This window comes from Uranotaenia lowii, chromosome 2, assembly GCF_029784155.1.
Source record: "Uranotaenia lowii strain MFRU-FL chromosome 2, ASM2978415v1, whole genome shotgun sequence".
Lineage (NCBI taxonomy): Eukaryota > Metazoa > Arthropoda > Insecta > Diptera > Culicidae > Uranotaenia > Uranotaenia lowii.
In genome coordinates, this window is record NC_073692.1 from 148,548,825 (window position 1) to 148,570,298 (window position 21,474).

Below are 21,474 nucleotides of genomic sequence, written 5' to 3' on the forward strand. Positions count from 1 at the left end.
TATTTGAATACAAAAAATACTTTATGAATATTAAGTTCTCACCCCTCCATTCAATGGGGAGAACGGAAGAGGGATGGTACTTCCTTTCAAGTTTATGCATAACTCAAGAATTTACAACGCAAATCAAACCAAATTTGGCATAAGATGGTATTTCAATACGAGAATTTTATTATGTCAAACAATTCCTTTCTTGCAGTGGGATGTTAGAATTGGGAATAAAGGAACGAAAGAGGAAAGTTTACATTTAACTTTTTCTTACAAAATCCGAGAAATGGACAAAACTTAACATAGAAAATCATTTTGGTATGATTCTATGATTATCTGACACACCATCCTCCTTTCAGTGAGTAGGTACATACATATGAGGAAGGAGGTGAGCCCAATACAATTTTGTTAGCATACGTTCTCAATTTATGCTAACGAAGCCAATAAATGGAAACAAATATGGAAAGGTACTTGGTTCCGAGATATGTATTACGATTGTTATAGACCCTTACGCTTTACAGTGTAGAAAGGAGAAGAAAGGAGGGGGTTCCATGTAAATTTTGTTGTAAAGCTTGAAATCTTATCAACCAATGGACAATATTTGATACAAGAAGATTTTTAGGAACGAAAAAAAAAATGGGTATGATTATTAAAGATCATGATCTCCATTTAGCAGGGGAGGAAGGGAAGGACAGGGGAGGAGGCACTCTTATTAGTTTTTTAGCATAAATGCAGAACATATCAAGCAAAAACAACTATATTTTATCAGTTGGATTGTTTGCGTACGATTAATTTGAGCCCTCCTTTTTTAGGGCAAAGCTTAAAAAAACAGATTAAAATTATCAGAGCTTTAACAAAAATTTATAGATCAAGATTCAGATTATAAGTTTAAGTTATTTTTGTGTTACAATCCGAAAATCCAGCTGCAGCTCTCATTTTTTAGCGGTTGCTTTTGAATTATGTTATAATTTGATTTAAAATAATGCCAACAAAACAACAAAAACTTGAATAAATTCTAAAAATATCATTCGATTTTGAAAGGTGTAGCAAAGCACACCGGGTCAGCTAGTATCAGATAAAAAAACAATCTATCAAGCACAAGTGAGTTTAAGAATATAAACACTTGTACTCGATCAACAAAAATAAAATCAAGATCAAAGAAAATCAGCTTTTAAATTTACGTTCAAATATAACTGAAAATCCAGATTCATAAAGCCAAATTCAGAATCTATTATATAAAATTCTCTTGTAACGGTGTTTGTAGTACTACTCCTCCGAAATGACCCAAACGAATCGAATGAAATTATTTTTAGAATATTTTGTAGCCATGAGAATCGGTTTATATCGAATAAAAACAACACAAAGTCGCATCAATTGCCCGTTATAATTGAATTTGTAGATTTTTTAATCAAATAAAAGTCATGGCTTCCATTTTTTAAAGATTTTTTTTTCCTTTGGGCGGTTTGTTTTTCGTCTCCAAGGTCGAGGCGTCGCGAGCAAACGTCGCGAGAGAATAGTAACCATGGCATAGCATACTGATTAGTGGGAACATTTTGGCGCGTATTTCTCAACCAGGCATACTGTCAATGCACGCCTCGATGTGATTTTTTTCTTTCTGATTCCTAGCTCATTTGTTCAGCACATGGTAATGAATGACGCTTATAAGTAATTATTGTCTAAAACATATGAATTTAGTACTGATGCATATATAATAATGGTATGACACTTTGTGGGCGTTTTAAAAAAGGAGGGAGCTTTACATTCAATTTCGTATAATCCAGTACGGTTAGTTTGGATCCAGATAACAGAAACAGGACAGTTTGATTCGATAACAGAAAAAAGGATAAGATGATTCCGACAAAAATTAATCGAAACACGTAAAAATGCTCTTAACTGAAGATGAATCAAGCACCTTCAAATACTTAGAACATCAACAAAATCCGATGAAAATGAACCGACACATGAACTGGCAAAAGCCTGTCCTTTAAAATAGATTATATAAACTTGATGTAAAGGCCGAATGCAGATTTTTAAATTTTTTTGCAAACATAAGTTAAAGTTATCAATCAAAGAAGCTACTTTTTCATAACAAAAAGGGAGGATATGCATTTCCGGAAGAATTTTCAGTATACTGTATACAGAAGGTAAAGCTGTGTGGATATCCGTTTGCACTTGCCTCGGTGTTCCTTTATTTCAAATTTAGATTTACAACAAAAATACACTTAACTTTTTTAAGGTTCTGAGTTATGTTTGCATGAAAATTTCCAGAAAATAAAATGAACTCATGAAATCATCGTAGCCTGAACAGATTTTTTTTGATCTATTTAATTTAAAAAAAAACAGCTTTTCAAATAAATGTTTTTGAATCTTGATAATATTACATAATCCCACCAATAATGTTTCGAAATTTTTTAAATTAGAACATCATTGGGATGTTCAACTAGAATCTCTAAAAATGAATTAAATTGGCACATACGTCCTTAAATATAAAATAGAAAAAAATGCTGTGATTGGGTTGAATAACTAAAAAAAATCTAAATGTACATAATTGGTTTCTGTTTACAAAATCGCCAGATTTCATGCCATGGGAACACTTCAAGTTGAAATGTGTCATGTCGGTATCTGGCAAAATTTTTTTAACACGATTTTGGTGAAAATATGTATATTAATTCAAACTGCTTCGAAGAGTGAGGATGGTGAACAATAAACTGTTTGAAAATGGTTAGTAAAAAACCTTCTCTAATGTTTTTTATATCTTCAGCTCTACCATCCGAATTTAATTGGGAGCTGAAAGCGCTGCGCAAGGCTTAATATTAGGCAAATACTCCGAAAGTTGTCCCAATATTAATAATTCTATTTCCATAAAATTCCATATGCAACAAATTTCAATAAAAGAAAATCTTTTGATTTCGATTTAAACCTCAATGTTAATTCGAACAAAGTAAGATAAATCAACTAAATGGTATACAATAGAAGAAACATACATATTATCAACATTCAATTATTTATAGAATAAGTTACAAGAAGTTGCTTTTTCATCACTATGCATGCCAAGTTGGATGATTAGATCGAATGCTGAAGAAAAAACAGTTTGCAACAAAAACCTGAAACCTGATCATTCGGCGATATACAAAAAATCCGAATGAATGAAAAGTAAATAAATAAGCATTCAAGTAAGTTGCATGTAAGATTTATTAAAGGTTATTTATTGATAATTTAAGAAAATACCCATAGAATTGAGTTGAAATTCTAAGGTTTTATCTCGATAGAACTAAGCGGGACAATTCGAGTAAACTGAAAGGAGGGGAACTAAGAAAAAAACTAGAATATGTTTATAAAAGTGAGAGAATTAATAATTTACGCTAAGTTTAACACGGTAAGACGAAGTTTTCCGGGTCTGCTAGTATTGATATAAATTTACAATAAAATTCAGAATTAAATTTAGAGCGCCGATGTGGTCTAGTGGATAGGCTGGCGCGAGTCTGGTGTTGGTATGCCAGGCGTACTGGGCTCGATTCCCGGTATCGGCAAGAAAACTTTTGGGTTCAAGTCCCATTAGTGGCCGACAGGTAAGATGTGTTTCCTCTTATAACTGACTATATAATAAGAATGTTCAATCAGATGCCAGCTGGCCAGGTATATACACGGATGTCGGAATACCTGTAAGTAAACTAGCCCACCTGATTGACTCGTTCTTCCAAAATAAACCTACATCAACACAATACATTCATCCATAACATTTCATACGAAGCCATGGGGTCCGGGATTTGTCGAACTTAATAATAATCTAAAGAATGCGTGTGAGCACAAACTTTGGCAGAAACTGCGGTGAATCCGTGCACCCATGGTGGATAACCAACATACATACATACATACAAACATAAAATTCAGAATTAAATTTAACTGTTTGGATTACAGTTTCTTATCTTACGATCATATTAGTCTAACGTCCATTATTTTGAAAATAATGGAGAAGATACTTGACGAGTACATTAAATCGCAGTATCTTAGCTTAAGTAAGCTAAACAACTTCCAGTTCGCTTACAAAAAAGGTATGTCCACGGTTACGGCCTTACATACCCTTACACAAAAACTAGAAAAGACTGTAGAGGCAAAAGAAATAGCACTCGCTTCTTTTTTAGACATTGAAGGGGCATTCGACAACGCATCTCACACTTCAATCGAAACAGCTATGAAAAGACGAGGGTGCCACTCGGCAATTGTTAACTGGACTAGTGCGATGCTAATAAACAGAACCATTTATGCAAGCTTGGGAGGACTTACAATCAAAGCCACACCAACGAAGGGATGTCCCCAAGGCGGGGTTCTATCACCGTTGTTGTGGTCCTTGATAGTGGACGACCTCCTAAACAAACTTGTATCCATGGGATTCGAAGTTATTGGCTTTGCAGACGACGTAGTTATTATAGTTCGGGGAAAACATGAGAATGTGCTGTCTAATAGAATGCAAACTGCACTCAACTACGCACTATTTTGGTGCAGGGAAGAGGGACTAAACATAAACCCTTCCAAAACTACTGTGATAGCCTTCACTAGGAGACGAAAAATTACACTAAAACCTCTAACATTAGATGGGGAAGTGTTAAACCTCGAATCACAAGTGAAATATTTAGGCATAGTACTAGACTCAAAGCTATCATGGAACCCACAGATAGAGCATGTAATCGCTAAGGCTACAACAGCTCTATGGGTCTGCCTCAAAGGAGTAGGGAAAAAATGGGGACTACAGCCGAAAATTATCTACTGGATATTTGCAGCTATTATAAGACCCAAAATCTCTTATGCCTCCTTAGTATGGTGGACCAAAACTATGCAAATTACTGCCCAGAAAAAACTAGCGAAGCTCCAAAGACTAGCAACGCTAGCTATAACTGGCGCAAAGCGAAGCACACCGAATGAGGCTCTAAATGCACTACTAAATATTCTGCCTCTACATCAATTCATTGAGTTAGAGGCGGAACGTAGTGCCTTGAGACTCTCCAAACACAAAACTCTCTATGAAGGAGATCTTACAGGACACCTCAAAATCCTAAAGAAATTTAAATTAAACTCACTTATTGTGAAAAATGATGACTGGATGGAGCCCATTTTCAACCTAGACATACCATACAATGTAACTATCAATGATAGGGACGTGTGGGAGTCAGGTGGACCTGCGGTTCCTCCCAGATCGATCCTATTCTTCACTGATGGGTCAAAAATGGATAAAAGAACTGGGGCAGGGGTTTTCGGACCTAGACTCAGGATCTCAATTCCTATGGGAAACTGGCCAACAGTATTCCAAGCTGAAATTCAAGCCATTCTAGAATGCACTTTAGCCTGTTTGAAAAGGGGATACAGGTACACAAGTATCTGCATGTTCTCTGACAGCCAAGCTGCTCTCCGAGCACTAAGTACGTTCACATGTTACTCCAAACTAGTTTGGGAGTGTATAGTTGCACTAAGAAACCTGGCCATAAGGAACAGAGTATCTTTATTCTGGGTACCAGGCCACTGCGGTATCCTAGGGAACGAAGAAGCAGACCAACTAGCTAGGGAAGGATCTCAGGGACTGTTGATTGGACCTGAACCTTTCTGCGGAGTATCGAGAAGTGCCTTGACTATGGAGCTCAAGAACTGGGAAAGCACCACTATTGTTTCCAACTGGAAAACAGCGGAGGGAGCAACCCAGGCAAAAAGATTCATTGAACCAAGCGCACGACTCTCAAAAAACATGTTGAACTTAAGTAAGCACGAATTAAGTACTTACACAGGTCTCTTGACCGGACATTGTCCAACAAAACAGCATCTCAAAAGGATAAACATAATTCTGAACGATGACTGTCGGTTCTGCGGGTTCGAAAAAGAAACCGCAGAGCATCTTCTATGCAACTGCTGCGCCCTCCTAAATAGGAGAGAGCGAATACTTGGGGCAAAGTTAATAAGCGCACAAGACATATGGTTGCATATCAGCCCTAAGAAGGTTATATCATACATCTTTGATATCATACCCGATTGGGATAAAATGCTTAATCAGCAATCAACTGTCACTCCAATCAATAGTGCAGGTGAACCTGACAGCATATAGTAACGCGGGGTAAACACCACAATAGATCAACTACTGGTCGCAGTGGGCTCTCCCCTACAGGAAAAAAAAAAAAAAAAAATCATAAACTAAAATTTTAAATAATTTGTGATTGCTTTGAATTTACATTCCAAATACTCAAAATAGAATTGCCTTCATTCAAGGTTTCAAATGCTAAGAGAAAAGTAATTCAAAAACATAACAGTTTAATTTTTTTTTTATTTCCTAATTTATAGTGCAATTTGCCAATCCCTAACTGAAAATTGAAAAAAGATAATAATGACACATTTAATGACATTTTCAAACATTATATTGATTAGAAAAGTGTTGCTGTAAAATGAGATGAAAAGTGACTTTTCCTGAATTGTTAAATATATGTCAAACTCAGCTCTGTCAATTCACAATACGATTAAATAGGTGTTTTTAGTACAAAATCCGAAAAAACGGCATTAGAAACAATGAAAAAAAAATGAAAAAGTTAAGTTTATTTTCATTATTCTTTAAATGTTAAGGTTTTGTCCAATTCATTTTTCAATTTTTCTATTCTGACGTTCATGCTTATAGAAAACTTCAATGTATTTAAATACAGAGGTAAAAACAAATCGAAAAAAACTCAGTTTATGACGACTCCGGCAAAAAAGATCCATTTTCTGTTCAAATCAATCTTCAGCAATTTTAAAATACTTGATCAGATAGGAGTTTTTGAATAGGAATGGTGGCTAAACTAAATTGATACTTGATAGATTAAGCGTTCTTAAGTTACCGGAAGAAAATAAGTTCGCTAACCAAAAGTTAGCGTAACTTATTTGTATATTGAATTATAATTCGGGATTTTTTTATGACACAAGGGTATCCACTTGCTTTTATCCACTCAAAAGGAAGGCTGACTAAGGAACAGTGCTAAAATATAAAAAAAATCTCAAAAATACAGGCTCAACCAAGTTTGCCGGGTCAGCTATATTATTATGAAATCATTTTCACAAAAACTGTAAGAAGTTGTGCATAACAATTGCATGAATGTATAGGTACAGATGACAGCTCATGTTCCTGTTGTATGAAATTCACTCATTATTTTAATGTTGTAGAAAATAAGTATTCTCCACATCCCGGCAATGTTATACCAACCGTATGGAGCACATCTCTCAGATTTCCCCTCTGATTTCCCCTATTTTGACAGATTTAAGCTTTTTTCTTCAGATTTGAGCTTTCATCTCCTATGCTCTCAAGGCAAAAAAAGCTTAAATCTAAGGAAAAAAAGCTTAAAAACGAGATTCACCAACACTTAGTTAACAGATGTTGGTCACACGATATATAGACATATCCTGTATCGTTGCCGGGACCTGGTATTCTCCTCAGTATACGCATACAGCCCACCTCTCCCATACCGAAAAAATGCTTTTGCGTCATCAAGTCCGTTCACATGGAAATTGACCCAGAATATTCTGGAAAGCGTGTGATTGGCAACTAATTCTCACTCAAGAAAACCAGTTGTGCATTAGATACAGAACCTTCTATCTTGTCTATAATTTTTGCCACCATCATAATCACCCAACCACAACCATTATCAACTGCCTGCAACCTATGGTCACAATACAAAATTATGACTTTCAATTTTTGAGAAAAGAAATGAAATGCTCTTCGATATTAAAAAAAACAATTTGAGTTTTTTGAATAAATAAAAAAAAAGCGGGTTGTGACATCCACACGGAAGCTTATATGGTTGTTGACATGTTTAAGGGATTGTAAAATTGGCATGTTTTTTCTTAAAAATTCAAAAATATTCGGAAATTGAAATGACTCAAAGTAGGAAATTTATCAAATGTAATATTGACCACCATCTCTAAACATGACTGAGACGCTTTCAACAATGGTCCAATTCCATCATACATTCTCATCATAAAAAGCGACAATCAGGGTTTTTTGTATCACACAGATAACCTAACAGCGATTGTTCAAGAGCAGAAGTGATGATTCATGCCGGTAATTGAAAAGTAGGTAGTGGAATCCATTGATTTGTTTTGCGTCTCTAGATTGATGACGCACCCCCGAACATTGTGACGTCCGCTTGGTGTTGCGGTGATCCGTAAACATAAACTGAGCACATTGCATCAGACCGATCTTGGGCAACATGTAGGGTGATTGTTGTGTTTCCGGAAAATGTTGAAGCCAGGCGGCGCGACTGTGATTCAAGCTCAGCCTTTAATCTCAATCAGCTGGTCCACCACGTCGAAGACTCAACTCTCGATTCCTAGGGAGAAAAAACCACAAACAACACGCTAGAAACAGCAACAGGTAGGTAGGTTCCTACCTATCTACCTGTTGCAGTTTAACGTTGAACGAGCTTTCTCACTTTACCGGCAGCGAGCCAGCCAATCATTCAAGCCATTTGCCCATGGGTCGGTAACCAGCGGCTCTTTGAATGTGAAACTGTGGCTTTTTCTTTTATTATAATAGGTTTATCGAACGGAACGTTTTAAGTGTGGACCTGAGCAATTTATTTTGCGTTAGAAAAAATACTGATGTGTAGTAATTATACAAGTTTCCCACAATCAATCATAAAAATAAAGTTGAATTTACTATATTTATAGTTCACTGTCTTAAAACAATTATACATTTTTAGTTGTATCAATCAAACTAACTGTTTAATCAATTATATCTACCATAACAGTTGAATCTAACATATTTATAGTTGAATGCGATAGGTCTACACGAATTTATAGTTGAATGCATAAAATCAATCATAGAATTGTATTTGAATCTATTTTATTCATGGATGATTGCGTTAGGTCAATCATCAATTTATAGTTAAGTCTATTAAATTTATAGTTTGATGCAAAAAAAATCAAATACGCTTTGATGATTGGTATAATCAGCTAAAATAATTAGAATTCCTTCGTGAATGTTCCGTAAAACATGCTTTTGTTTATAAGCCTAACAGGCTTTTTTTAAAGCTCTCATAGCATTCAACACTCCTGAAAATAAAGATTTTCTCAATACTTCTCAGTTTCAAAATTAAGCTGATTTGAAAACTTTTCAGCCTTTTTGTGGGATGAAAAAATACAAAGTTCGGGAACATTTTTTTTTCTGTGTTCTTATATTATGTATTTTTTCTTGATAACCTCAACCATTATAAAAATTGAACTTCACCTACTTTGAGGTTTATTCACCTGAAGAGTCCTTCAGAGGATTGCAATGATTTCTAGATACGAATGTGGAAAGCCAAATGCAATATCAGCATCTGCATAACCAAAGGTCCAAAGAAGTTAAAATTCAATAATCCCTGACTTGCTAGTCGTGCCAATAAAAAATGATTTTATCGAAATGATTTTATCAAAACATGCTTTAAGCTCAACCATTTTGAAGGAATATTATTTTATACATCTTTCAGTAATGTTCACATTGATTTCAATTCTAGTTTAGCTTTTAAATTAAGTTGAGCTCTGTTTGGGTCATCCTTAAACACTACAATCCATCCACTGGTTGCCGACCCCTACACTAGCTGGACCATGTCGGGCGCGAATCACTGCATGCATATTGTGGAAGATAGTTAAAGCGTTCGAAATCAGTACGATTCGGTCGTTCAAGGCATACGGACTCGCGATTTCGCCTCATCGTTGAAAGAAAAAAATCATCACAAGACAAGTGCTTATTGGAAGAGAAACTTTTAGCCACAATCGGCCTGGAAAGCGGGAACTTCTGATTGTTTTTGGATTTAGTTACTTTTACCCAATATCGGTTAGTGGTTCGATTTCGACGAAAGAGTTTTTAAAAAGGGAAGCGGTGCATCAGTGCGTTTCTTAGGATTTCACGAGCGGGAGAAAGTGTAAGTGTCCGATCACTAAATTTCTAGTGTGTGCTCTCTCTCTTATCCATGGATCATCGCATAATGTGCCGAAATTGAGGAGCAACGCACAGAGCATCTTAGAGTAGCTTTGACGCATGCAAATTGGTCAAATTGGACAACAACAAGAAGACAAACCGGTTTTATTATGTTTGCGTTTTGCAGTTTCTGTTTTTCAATGAACTTTACTTAAGCCGAGTGATTTCATAACAAGTGCATTCAGGAGAGAAACCGGGCGGGGCGAGCCCATAAACTTTGCCGGCCTATCGGCTGATTGATGGCCCTGGAAGTTAGAAAATCTCTAACAATAACTACTCGTTAAGATCGTGTCTGTTTCTATAGATTTTGAAGTGAAACAAAAACACAAAATTTAACTCAAATAGAAGAAATCGCATAATTACCAAACTTGACTAGTTGTTAGTTTTTGAACACATGAAACGACTACAGCCAATATTTAATAAGCTATGTGAAAACAAATGTTGATCAGATTAGTTAAAAAAAAATACATTCCTAAATTAATTACAATTATTGACTGCATCCATGAAATTTCGAATGAATCGAATTCCAAAATAAACAATTAGTTGAGAAAGTATCTGATTATAAAAACACTGAAATTTATTTTGTTTTAGCTACATATCTACACTTTAAGCTTAAAATTGGAAATTGAAAAATTTATTTTTTCATTAACTCTTTTTTAAATTCTGAAAATATTCATGAACGTTTATGAATAACAAATACATACAAACTTCATACAAAAGTCTCTTGGCACCTAGAACAAACAAAGCATTTTGCAAATAACTTTTCCTACTGTTACAATAAGACGAAATTATGACCGACTGATTTTATTGACTAAAAATCTTGAGATTAGGATTATGAGGAGCGATAGACCATAAATAACTCATAACATTTTTAAAGTTAATTCAAACAGACATTTTACTTTCATGTTGGATTGATTCCGCAACCCATGGCGTAGAGGATAGCCTTCAAGTCTCCTAAGTAAATTTTTTTCTTCAGTTTGTTCAAGAGGTCCAGCTCCTTATTTGCTATAGTGAATCGGTCTGCTGAGGAACATCAACTATAATCTTAAAATAATAAATATTCTTAGGAAAAAACAAACACAACAGAACTTAACAAATTAACCTTGGGCAACAAAATGATTCGAAGCAAGTCTTCCATTCGTAGAAGTTTTCGCGAGGCACACAAAATTTGATGCTTTGATATTTGCAACAGCAGGATGCTTATAAGACTGACCGATGATTTTATTTTTTTTTTTTGCGGGCGCTAATGAGAAGCAATACGCCTTAATCTTCAATTTTACACACTTTGTAGTTGTTTCTACAAAAAGGACTTTCTAAAACGGGCCATAGACTACACAAATGGCTTGTGCAAATTCGGTGATTCCACGACGTTTGTTTGATTCTATGCTCGCCCACCCATGATACGAACATACTTCAAGCGAATCTAAATGATTGCTGTCGCAAACAGCAACACCAACAAAAAAAACCCTCCACCCCGGCTATGGCTGAGTAAATGGCCTGAATTTTGTACAAACAGCACCATTTACCATGCCACAGAGGGTTGTTTGTATAAAATATTTCGATCCCGACCGATTGTACTCAAATTGTTTGCACGCTCATTTGAACAGTACCATACACGATGCAAATTGTTGAAAGCGACAGAACTCATCGAATTTCATCGCATTTGTGCAAATGTTGTGTAGTCTATGGCCCACTTAATACAGGTAGAACGGACAAAGTGTGTAATTTCTGAATCACACATTTCCGTAAAAATTGTCAAACTTCAAAGTATGTACTTTTTACGGCACCAGTATGTATTATTTTCTTAGCGTGTAGAAAACTAGAGAAAAGTTAAAAAATATTCAAAAAAGAAACAAATGACGATCAAAACTAAAAATTTACTTTAGCGATTTAATGTTTCTTAAATATGTCATGCGTTTTTCTGTACGAAAACATAAACTCTTTCTAGTTTAAAACTACATACCTACTTAAAAAAGATTTACTAGTTGTTTCGAAAATACTATGGAGTTCGCTCTTTGCTTTGCTGCTTTGTCTTCAGTAAGCAATATTACTGGCCATCGTTTAAACTACTTTGATTTTGGTCCAGAATCAAAATAGATCAGAAGATTGGCCAGTAATTTTGTCTACTGAAGAGGAGTGAAAGCCAGAGTAGCTCGAAACGTCTCGACAACTGGTAAATTTTGATTTTTAGTATTAACACTCGCCTGAAAAAGTCGATATAATCCAAGAGCAAATCCAGATACAACATATTTAAAGAATAAGCAATGCAACAAATTTTAATGAAATTGACTTACATACCTTTCTTTGTACAGAAAATGGTTTCTGGGTAACAAATTCAATTTGATTAGAACCGAATAACCTCAGAAATGCCTAGATATTTTGAAGCTATGAAATCACGAAAGCTGTCCTGGAGTTCAAAGGGAATTTAATGGTGAATTTTTAGTAACAAATTTAATATCTGTGTATGATAAAATGTCTATGAAAAAACTAAAGAACAAATTTTAGATTTGTAAAAAGTCATTTTAGTGCCAATTTTTTATGATAAATCTGTGAAACAAACTGTTACACAAAATTCCTATTCGCAGTACATTACACTGCACAGTAAGAAAAATTCGTGTAATTTTAGATCGAAAACGATGCACGAAAACGGAACATCAATTTTGATATAAAATTCTACCACTGTGTATATTTTTTATCAGATTTTTGGTGTTGTCGTTGAATAAATAGCCACATGAGTAATTTTATTTATCATAAATTTCCGATACTTTGCATACAAAAAAACACCCACCAATACGGGCAGCTGAAATTGTAGTTGATTCCGACGATCCCCAGCAGGACGATGATGCCTATCAGCATCAACAGCCTTCTTGAATCCCAGGAGCATAATAGTAATCAATAGTAATCCTAAATTTCAGAAAATTTCGACAATGATTCGGCTTTTAATCCTTGTAACTGCAATAATCTACCGTTCCTGCAATCAAAAGAGAATTTTTAGTTCTGATTTTTTTATTTCAACTATCCAACCTACCATTTTTTAATTCAATTTTGAAAGAATTTTGTCCGGAATGAATTCAACATTAACTGCGAAAGCGATATTTTTTTATTCCGCACAATAAGCCATCACCTCGAATCTAAGCAGCGTAGAGCATCTTTGTTCATAATATTTTTTATGGTTTATGTTAATATGCTAATACCATTGAACTACTTGCTTTAGCTGCGTAGTGTTTAAACTCGCCTTTTTCATTTTAAAAAACATTTGTAACAATTGACATAAGTATTTTAACGTCACGCTTATGCTTGTGTTGTTATTTGTGCTTTGGTAGCCGCTCTAATAAAATCAACATTTAAGATTACGCGGTTTTAAAAAGAGATTAGTGTCTCTGGTTTCTTCTTTTAATTTGTTTATTTGAAAGGCTCACGTGCGATATCCTGATTGGATAGCCTTTAGTATTGTCTGAATTTATAATTTTGGATGATCAAAATGAAATTCTGATAGCTATTTTTAAAATATGTATAAAGGACTAAGATTTCTGTTTTTTCTACATATGTATGTAAAAAAAAGGATTATCAGCCCATTAAGCAAATTTCGAGAAACACACTTTAAAAGTCTAAGTTGAGCAAATTTCAAAATTTTTTCGGAAAGGTGAACTTTTAAGTTAATCAATGGTGTAGAAAATTTAAATATTGAAATTTGAATTTGCTGAAAATAACTTTTTTGATGCAGTTGATACAAAACGTTTCCACTACTGAAAACATTATAAATATTGATTAAATACGATAAAAATACATTTTTCCACTTTAGTTTTTATTTTCACCAAATTCACGGTGAAATTTTTGTTGACCGTAATAAAACCGGAAAACTACTGTTTATTATTTTTGAATTACACTTGTGAAAAAGTAGATCACTCGTGTTTTAGATTGCGTATACTTTTAGAAATATTTTGCTGAGTGGGGAACAGCATTTTCAGTGTTTAAGTTTTAATAACTGTTTTTTGAAGATTTTGGCGACCTGGATTCGAACCAATTGTCAGATTTTGTTTATCTACTCTTGTTTTGGTGATGCAGGCATTGGGCATGTGGAAATTTTGAAATTGATCGATTTTGAGTTAAATCGATCATACATAACTGAAGAACCAACAAACCTTCATAGAAAAGTAAAACTGATTTTGAGTTTGCTTTAAGAAATATCTAAGATTCAATTTGGTTAAAAATTGTATAGAACTTTAGTATTTTGCAGAACTGGGAAAAAGAAACAAAAAAAACTTTTAAAACTTTTTCCGCGGAATCCAAAATTATTTGCAGTCTTTGGGAAAGTTGATTTTTTAAATTAAACCTATTATTTCCACATCTTCGTAATGTTCTACAAATTGACCTATTTTCAAAACAAGATCTGTTAAAAAAAAACTTATAACAAAGTTAGAATCAGCGCCCACAAATTAGTCATAGTCAGCTTTTTTCAGTTTTTTACAACTCTGAAAAATGTATATTTTGTTGGTGTCTTGTGATATTAATGTTAAGTACAATGTTGTTTTCATGTTTTCTAAAATCGAAGTTGATTTTCCTAAAATGAGAAAAAACCAACTCTCAGAACACATGATTCGATGAACGAAACCTTAGGCTACAAAGTGGAGAGCTTTAAGGAAAACCGACACATTGAAAGTTCGCTCAAATCAGCAAAATATAAAATCTGTTCATTAGACTTCTACAAAACTTGCCTTTTTGCTCATATGTTTTTTCGATGCCTTTTGGGTCACCCAACATCAGTGTATAGTTTAAGATGTTTTATTGATTCCTGAATGAACCCAACGCGTTTAAATTTTTTTTATATTTGTATGGAAGAAGAAATGTTTGCGTATTAAATCAACCAGTATATTAAAAAAAAAGTTTAGAAAGAAGTTTATCTTCATTTATTTCATTTTTTTTATTCCTTAGATTAATTTTGCTTTCAAACATTAGTATTTTCAAGGATTTAAAAAAAATAACTATTTCAAAATGAAAGAATCCGAATCTATTGAAAAGTAACTGCATGGAATGTTTTCGCAAAGATTATAGAAATCAACAAACTCATTGACTATGCAAAGCAGTTTTTTTTTAGTTTTTTTTATTTTATCCCATGTTTTAACAGCTTCCAAATAAGCAGTGAAATACGCTAGAATTAAACAATATTGTCAAAATTTTGGTTTACAAGTTAGGCTTGTGGTTTGAAATGTACTGCTAGAAACCAGGAATGTTTAAAATTTAAAAGTTGTAGTTTATTTTTAACTTCAATACCTACATATCTGGTTGTTGTTGTTGAATGAACGTTTTTGCGAAATCATCTATTCTAAGTTCAGTATACCTATTGCTTCTTCATATCTTAATCTATGTTCGGCGCAAAACTCGAATTTTACATAATTTTTTCAACATTTTTTCGATTGAATTAAAACTACTGAATTCAGCAATTATATGAAAAAACGAGCACCTTGAAACCCTTGAGGCAAGTTTTCTAGAAACAATCACTTGCACCCTTAGCACCTCAATTCTAAAAGACATAAATCTCATTTAAAAAAATCTCAAATTTCAATCTCAAATTAAATGCATTTTCTAGCTCCAAATAATAAATTTCTGTTTATTAATCTAACTCAACGAACTTAAAAGTTCCCATTTTAAAATTGACAACAGAGTTTAAAATTGAAAGACTAAATTTTGGCTTACTAGTCTAATTCAAAATATGATGAAACAATAGAAAAAAAAATTGAAATATCTTAAATTCAATAACTGGAGCCTTAGTTGTCCTATTTTACAACTGAAAATATTTAGAAAATCTTCTATTATATCTAATTTTGAACTCCAGATAAGTTCTAAAGTATTGATGTTAGCTCTGAGTCAAGATTTTCAGTCTGGGATCCATTTAGATTTTTAACCGATTTATTCCGATTGATTCCAACATAAATTTTGAATTTGGCTGAAGTGATAGGGTTTTAGGTAGAATTTTCTTCATAACAGATATTTTCTCTATGTTCATGTACATGCAAACACCTTATTGTAACCAAACGGTTGAAGAACAAATAAAACTTTATGGATTCAAAACAAAAACGATAACTTTATCAAATTTAAACTATCAAAGCTTGAAATATTAAAAAAAAAATTAATCCAATAATCTTCCTAGTCGGGGTGACTGTTATTAAAATTTAACTGGTGGAGTAAAAAAAACAAGAAAACTATGGAAAATAGTGCTTCCAAATAGAGAAAAAAACTTCATCAAGATTAATATGTTGATGTGAGTTCCGGATATCGCGTTTTAAGATCAACACAGAACTTTGGAAGCTTAAAAAGATTATGAAATTTCTTGACATTTTGCGTAGATTATCTTTTTGCTAAATGTACTAGGAAAAAGGAGGAAGTACAAAACTGTTAAAGAAATTAGGGTTTCAAATACAGGTTGGTGGAAATTAGTTCAAAATAAAAAGTCTTGTTATAAGTTAAAAATTAAATTGTGGGTATGTAAGACAAATCAAGATTCTTAGAGTATCAATCATGGTAAAAACCATGATTCACCGCTTTAGTAAATATTGTAAAAAAAAACATTCCAGTGTGAAACCATTGAAAAATATTTAAAAAAAACTGTTAAATCAATTTTTCTAAATTATAGTTTACAAAAACACATTCATTTTCCAAAGGGATTTGTGCACCACAACCAAAATATGTTTGTGACGAATAAACTCGTACATTATTTCTAAGCTTAGGTAATTTTCGAAAGTGTTTATCCAGATGCTTTTTTGTCGTCATTTTGACTGGCTCCTCCAAAAAGAAAAAACTCATTGTCAACATGTTCAGTTGATTTACGAATCTCGAATCCAAATGTTTCTGTCTGTATCGGTTCTAACATTGGAAAAAAACTAAAATAGATATCAACGTGTCTTATCACTCCATCGGGAAGCTAAAATATTGATCTACACCTGACACATGACCGTTTGACAGGTAATGAAATTTATCTAAGCAATAAGTTTACTGTCTCTCCTGTTCAATTCCATCGAGTGCGATTCAAACTCAAACCTATACGGATAGAACGTACATATATGCATTGTATGCAAATGGTATTACAACTGTTAGACCGAGCTTATAGTAGATGCATTATCACATTTGAAATTCAAGTATCCACCTTTATATTGCGACTTGCTGCTGAGTTTACTCACCGACAGTTTTAAGCTTCCGATTTGATTTATTTAATATTTTACTCCATAACCTGAATGTTTGAGGGTGTGGTTTTATGGCAAAATTTAATGAGTTTTTATAGAGGATTATTAGTGTTTGATTACTATCATAGTTTTGTAACGACTGATTATCGCATCGTACTTTTTTTTTATTAACCTTAATAAACTAGAAATGTAGTAAACACATTGAAATGACATCAAAAGCTACTTTAAAATTTCCATTGAATTCATTCGAATTCGAATGAATTCGAAGAATAGTTCATTCGACTTCATTTCAATCGATTTGATAACGATCAACACTAACCTTTTTAAAATATTGTATTATGACATTTGATTATAGCATTTGTTTGTGAAGCGTAGCACCAAACACATTAAACCTACACCGATGATAAGGATCAGAACCAAACCTAAGAATCAAAATATTATCAGGGCAACGCTTCATTCATGAATGTTTTTACTCTACTTGTTTTCCCTGGTTCATATTGTTGATCAATCATGGTGTCAAAACCGATTTTAATTTAGGCTTTCAATATATAACAGATAAAAACCCAAATAAATTTAACGTTTCAGTAATTTGTTCAAAATCAATTGTTTTTTTTATTATTTGAATGATTTTGAAGAAACATCTAATATTTGTCACTGAGGACTGTATTCGAAAAAAAAACAACCCTTTGTTTTTGTGAATAACTTTCGAATGCATGGATGAAAATAGATGAAATTTTCAGCGCAGCTACCTAGTAATGTAATGTTTACATCTGAAAATTTTGGTAAAGTTCTGTCAAGTGGTTTTTGAGATAGCGTCCAATGAACAAAATTTTCGACCTCAATTTTGAGCAACACGTTTGCCATGTATAATGCATTCCATGAACCTACCTTTTTTCAAATCAAGGCTGTTTTTGATAACGTTTTCTGTTTCTTGAAGCTTGAAATTCAAAATAACTCGAAATTTTGAATTTGGCCTAAGTTATAACAAATTAAGCCGATTGTTCTCCTTCAGCATAAAAATATTTTTTTTTCACTTTTTATCACACGATTATGACACGATTGAAGATCCAATTTAAGCAGGTTCTAAACTTTGTGTGACCTATTGAAACGGTTTTAAGAGAAAACGGTTGCATTTGGGGGCGTTTTTTTTTGTAATTTAAGCCATTAATCGTGTCAATCGTCATGAAGGACTGAGTATGTTGCAGTTTCGTTTTTCTGTTCTGTTGAAATTCTTCAAAATATCGCCCCACAAGCAGTCTAAATATTTTGCACACAATTTGACCGCCGTAATTTGTTTATTTAACCATTGAGGAGCATGCATACTTTGAAGAAATGAAGTAAAACCTATTTTTTAGAAAGGTAGACGTACCAGTCAGAAAATTTTTCGGATTGAGCTTGAAAAAAAAAACCCTCACATTCCTCTCACTTATTGGAAGCAATTATTTTTTTAATTTTATTCAAATTTTAGCTCACTATTGGATTCTCTAGGACTTCTTAATCGATTTACCGTGTGATCTTTGGTCTAATAGTTGATTTCCAGCTGTTTTTGGGTCTCCCACTGGAACTTTTCTGGATTTGTCTCGATACTGCCCAAAAAGTTTTGTTAATGAACTTCAGTATTCGACGCTATCTCAAAAACCACTTGACAGATTGTCACCAAATTTTGTACACATACACATCACATTAACAGGGTTCATCAATTTTCATCCATGCATTCATTTTGTTACTAACAAAAAAATATTGCATTTTTTTAATACACTTCTTACTAATGTACGAAGCAAGGCCGTGCAAACAAGGGGTAGAATAAGAGATATTTTGATTAATTTGGGTGCCCTGAGTTCAAAATCGTAATAAGTCTGATTGTAAAGGTAATGTTATTGAAAGAACTTTGCAAAATATGATGAAAGTCAATAAAGAAATATCCGAGTTTTTTTTTGACAAAACTATAAAACGTTATAAAAATTGAAAAAAAAACCCGATTTCGGCGATAAATTTTTGCCTTTCCCGTTAAGAAAAGTAATTGTGACTTCTGTGAAAATAGTTATTGAATTTTCGGTTCACTTTTCACAGTTCTTTAATATACGGCAGTTTTAACGAATTTTCAAAGAAGTTTTAAAAGAAATTGAATATTGAATTTTGATGTTTATTTAAGCGAACGTCAAAACGTTTTGCAGTCTTCAACAGTTTTTTTTAATGAAATAAAACCTTTTTTTTACTTTTTCAAGTAATAGCAGAAATTCATGCTATCTTTTCAAATTTCAATGAATTGTAGAACTTAACTTTTTAAGATCCTTGTATAGGCTTAATATTGTTGTTCGATTGAATACTTATATGCTAGAAAGTTTATTCTGAATCAGTTTTTGTTTTTCATGTTAGTTAGTTGATTCATCAGTTATAAATGTTTGAACTGTTAAACATTTTTAAACTTATAAGTTAGGTTTGCCATCCATTCCGCAAAAGCGGCATATGTCCCGCTTTTTTGTTGAACGTCCCGCTGTCCCGCTTTTTCCTCAAAATGTGCCACTTTTTTTTAGAAAATTTTTAAAAGTTCACTGCCTTACACTGGAAAAATCAAACTTTAGTCTCAATTTAGATTCATTGGTTCAACACAGATAATCTTTCAATTACGTATTTTTCGCAAAATAAGCAGCATTTTTCATTGTTCATATATGACAATACTGAATAACTCTAAAGTTCCTAACAGTAAGATTCTGCGAAGATCTCCAAAATTTCTCACTTGATGATAGAAATTCATTTCTGAATACTAAGTTTAAATATCTTAAAATCATTTCAGGGTTCTGGTTCCTTATTATCAAAATCTTAATTATATTTCTGTTTTCATATTTTGCACTTAGTATCTGATTAAGGATTCTTGATTTTCAGTTCACATCATCATCATTAGAAAATAGAATTGGAAAGGTATTTTGAAATTGTTATTCAAATTCGGTTTTTCATTTCATTCAAAATTATTTCCATAATTTTTTTGACTCTTATGCAATCCAATAATATATTTTCTGAATATGAAAAAAAAAAACACAATATTAAGGCTATGATCATCTGGAATTCAGGCAGTTACAAACGTGTGTTTTTAAAAATTATTCGTTTGATTGAAAAACGTAAGCATTTTAGTGAGTTTTCTTATATTTCTGGTCTAATTGGGCCAAAAAATTTCATAAAAAGCAACAGTTCATAAGTTTTCAAGTCGACAAAGAAAGATTTCCGAGGTGATTGTGCAAAAATATTTTTACCATATCCTTTTTCATTGTAAATTTGTCAAACACACGTTATTCAGATATCTGAAAATACCTGCCCGGACTCTAAATGATCATAGCTTTAGAAATTATCCTGAGTTTTTGTTTCATATTCAGATTCGAAGTTCTTAAACTTAATTCTTCTGCAGAATCCAAAACTTCAAAATGGCGATCCAGAATTGAAAATTTTAAGTAAAAGTCATTATACGAAATTTATATTTTTTTTCAAATTGAAAATATAAAAATAACATAAAAAATTCAGATTGAAACCTTAGAAATCAAATTTAAAATACTAGATTGATGATTGAAGGCCCTGAAACAAGTTTCAATTCTTGGCTCGTATCAAAATATTTATTGGAAATCTGAATTCAAAATCCGTTTTTTAACATTTCAGAAATCTATTAAAGCTCGGAAAAAATCCAAAATTCAGTTTCATTATTAGTAAACTTGATAATGTTTACTTATTCATGAGCTAAATTTGAATTTTTAATATTAATGCTGAACTCTGAACCTGAATTCATATTCAGGTTCAGAATTCAGATACAGAATTAACATTCAAAAATCAGATTGCAAATTGCCACTTATAATTTTGATTGTTATTTATATTTTAAAATTTCAAATTTGTTGCCAAAGTCAGACAGTTTTCATTTTAGTAAAAAAAAACATCAATATCCACAGGATTTTATTTAAGGAAATCATTTTTACGAAAAGAATTTGCGGATAAAGAAACATTCATCTAATATCCCGTTAAAATCTATTAATATTATTATTGCAGTTTTATCAAGAGCTAAATTTCAAACTTCAACTAGAATTTGGATCGAGACTGCAAGTAGATTAAGATTATTTTATTTGGGCATAGAGTTAGATTTTTTTTAACAAATCAAATGTTTTTTTCTCAGGTTTTCAAATTTTTGAACAAATTACCAAACAAACCAATTTTTAAACAAATTACTCAAAAGTTTTTTACACGGTATCAAATCCACCGTTTACATGTACGACTCGAAATATTTTATCACAAATAACGTGTCAATGCGTGAGAACAATGTGGCATGTAATTTTTTTTATGTAAAAAAAACTGAGTCTTATGTACTTTCTA

At 32.7% G+C, this 21,474-nt stretch overlaps 1 protein-coding gene across 1 annotated transcript in view; it reads left to right on the plus strand.

Moving 5' to 3' along the window:
* The first annotated feature begins 9,646 nt into the window (after positions 1 to 9,646).
* Positions 9,647 to 21,474, plus strand: part of LOC129743684 (lipopolysaccharide-induced tumor necrosis factor-alpha factor homolog) — a 69,231-nt gene continuing 57,403 nt past the window's right edge. Inside the window, exon 1 of the mRNA XM_055735772.1 lies at positions 9,647 to 9,893. The gene's annotated coding sequence lies outside the window, so the exon portion shown is untranslated. The remainder of the gene's footprint in view (positions 9,894 to 21,474) is intronic.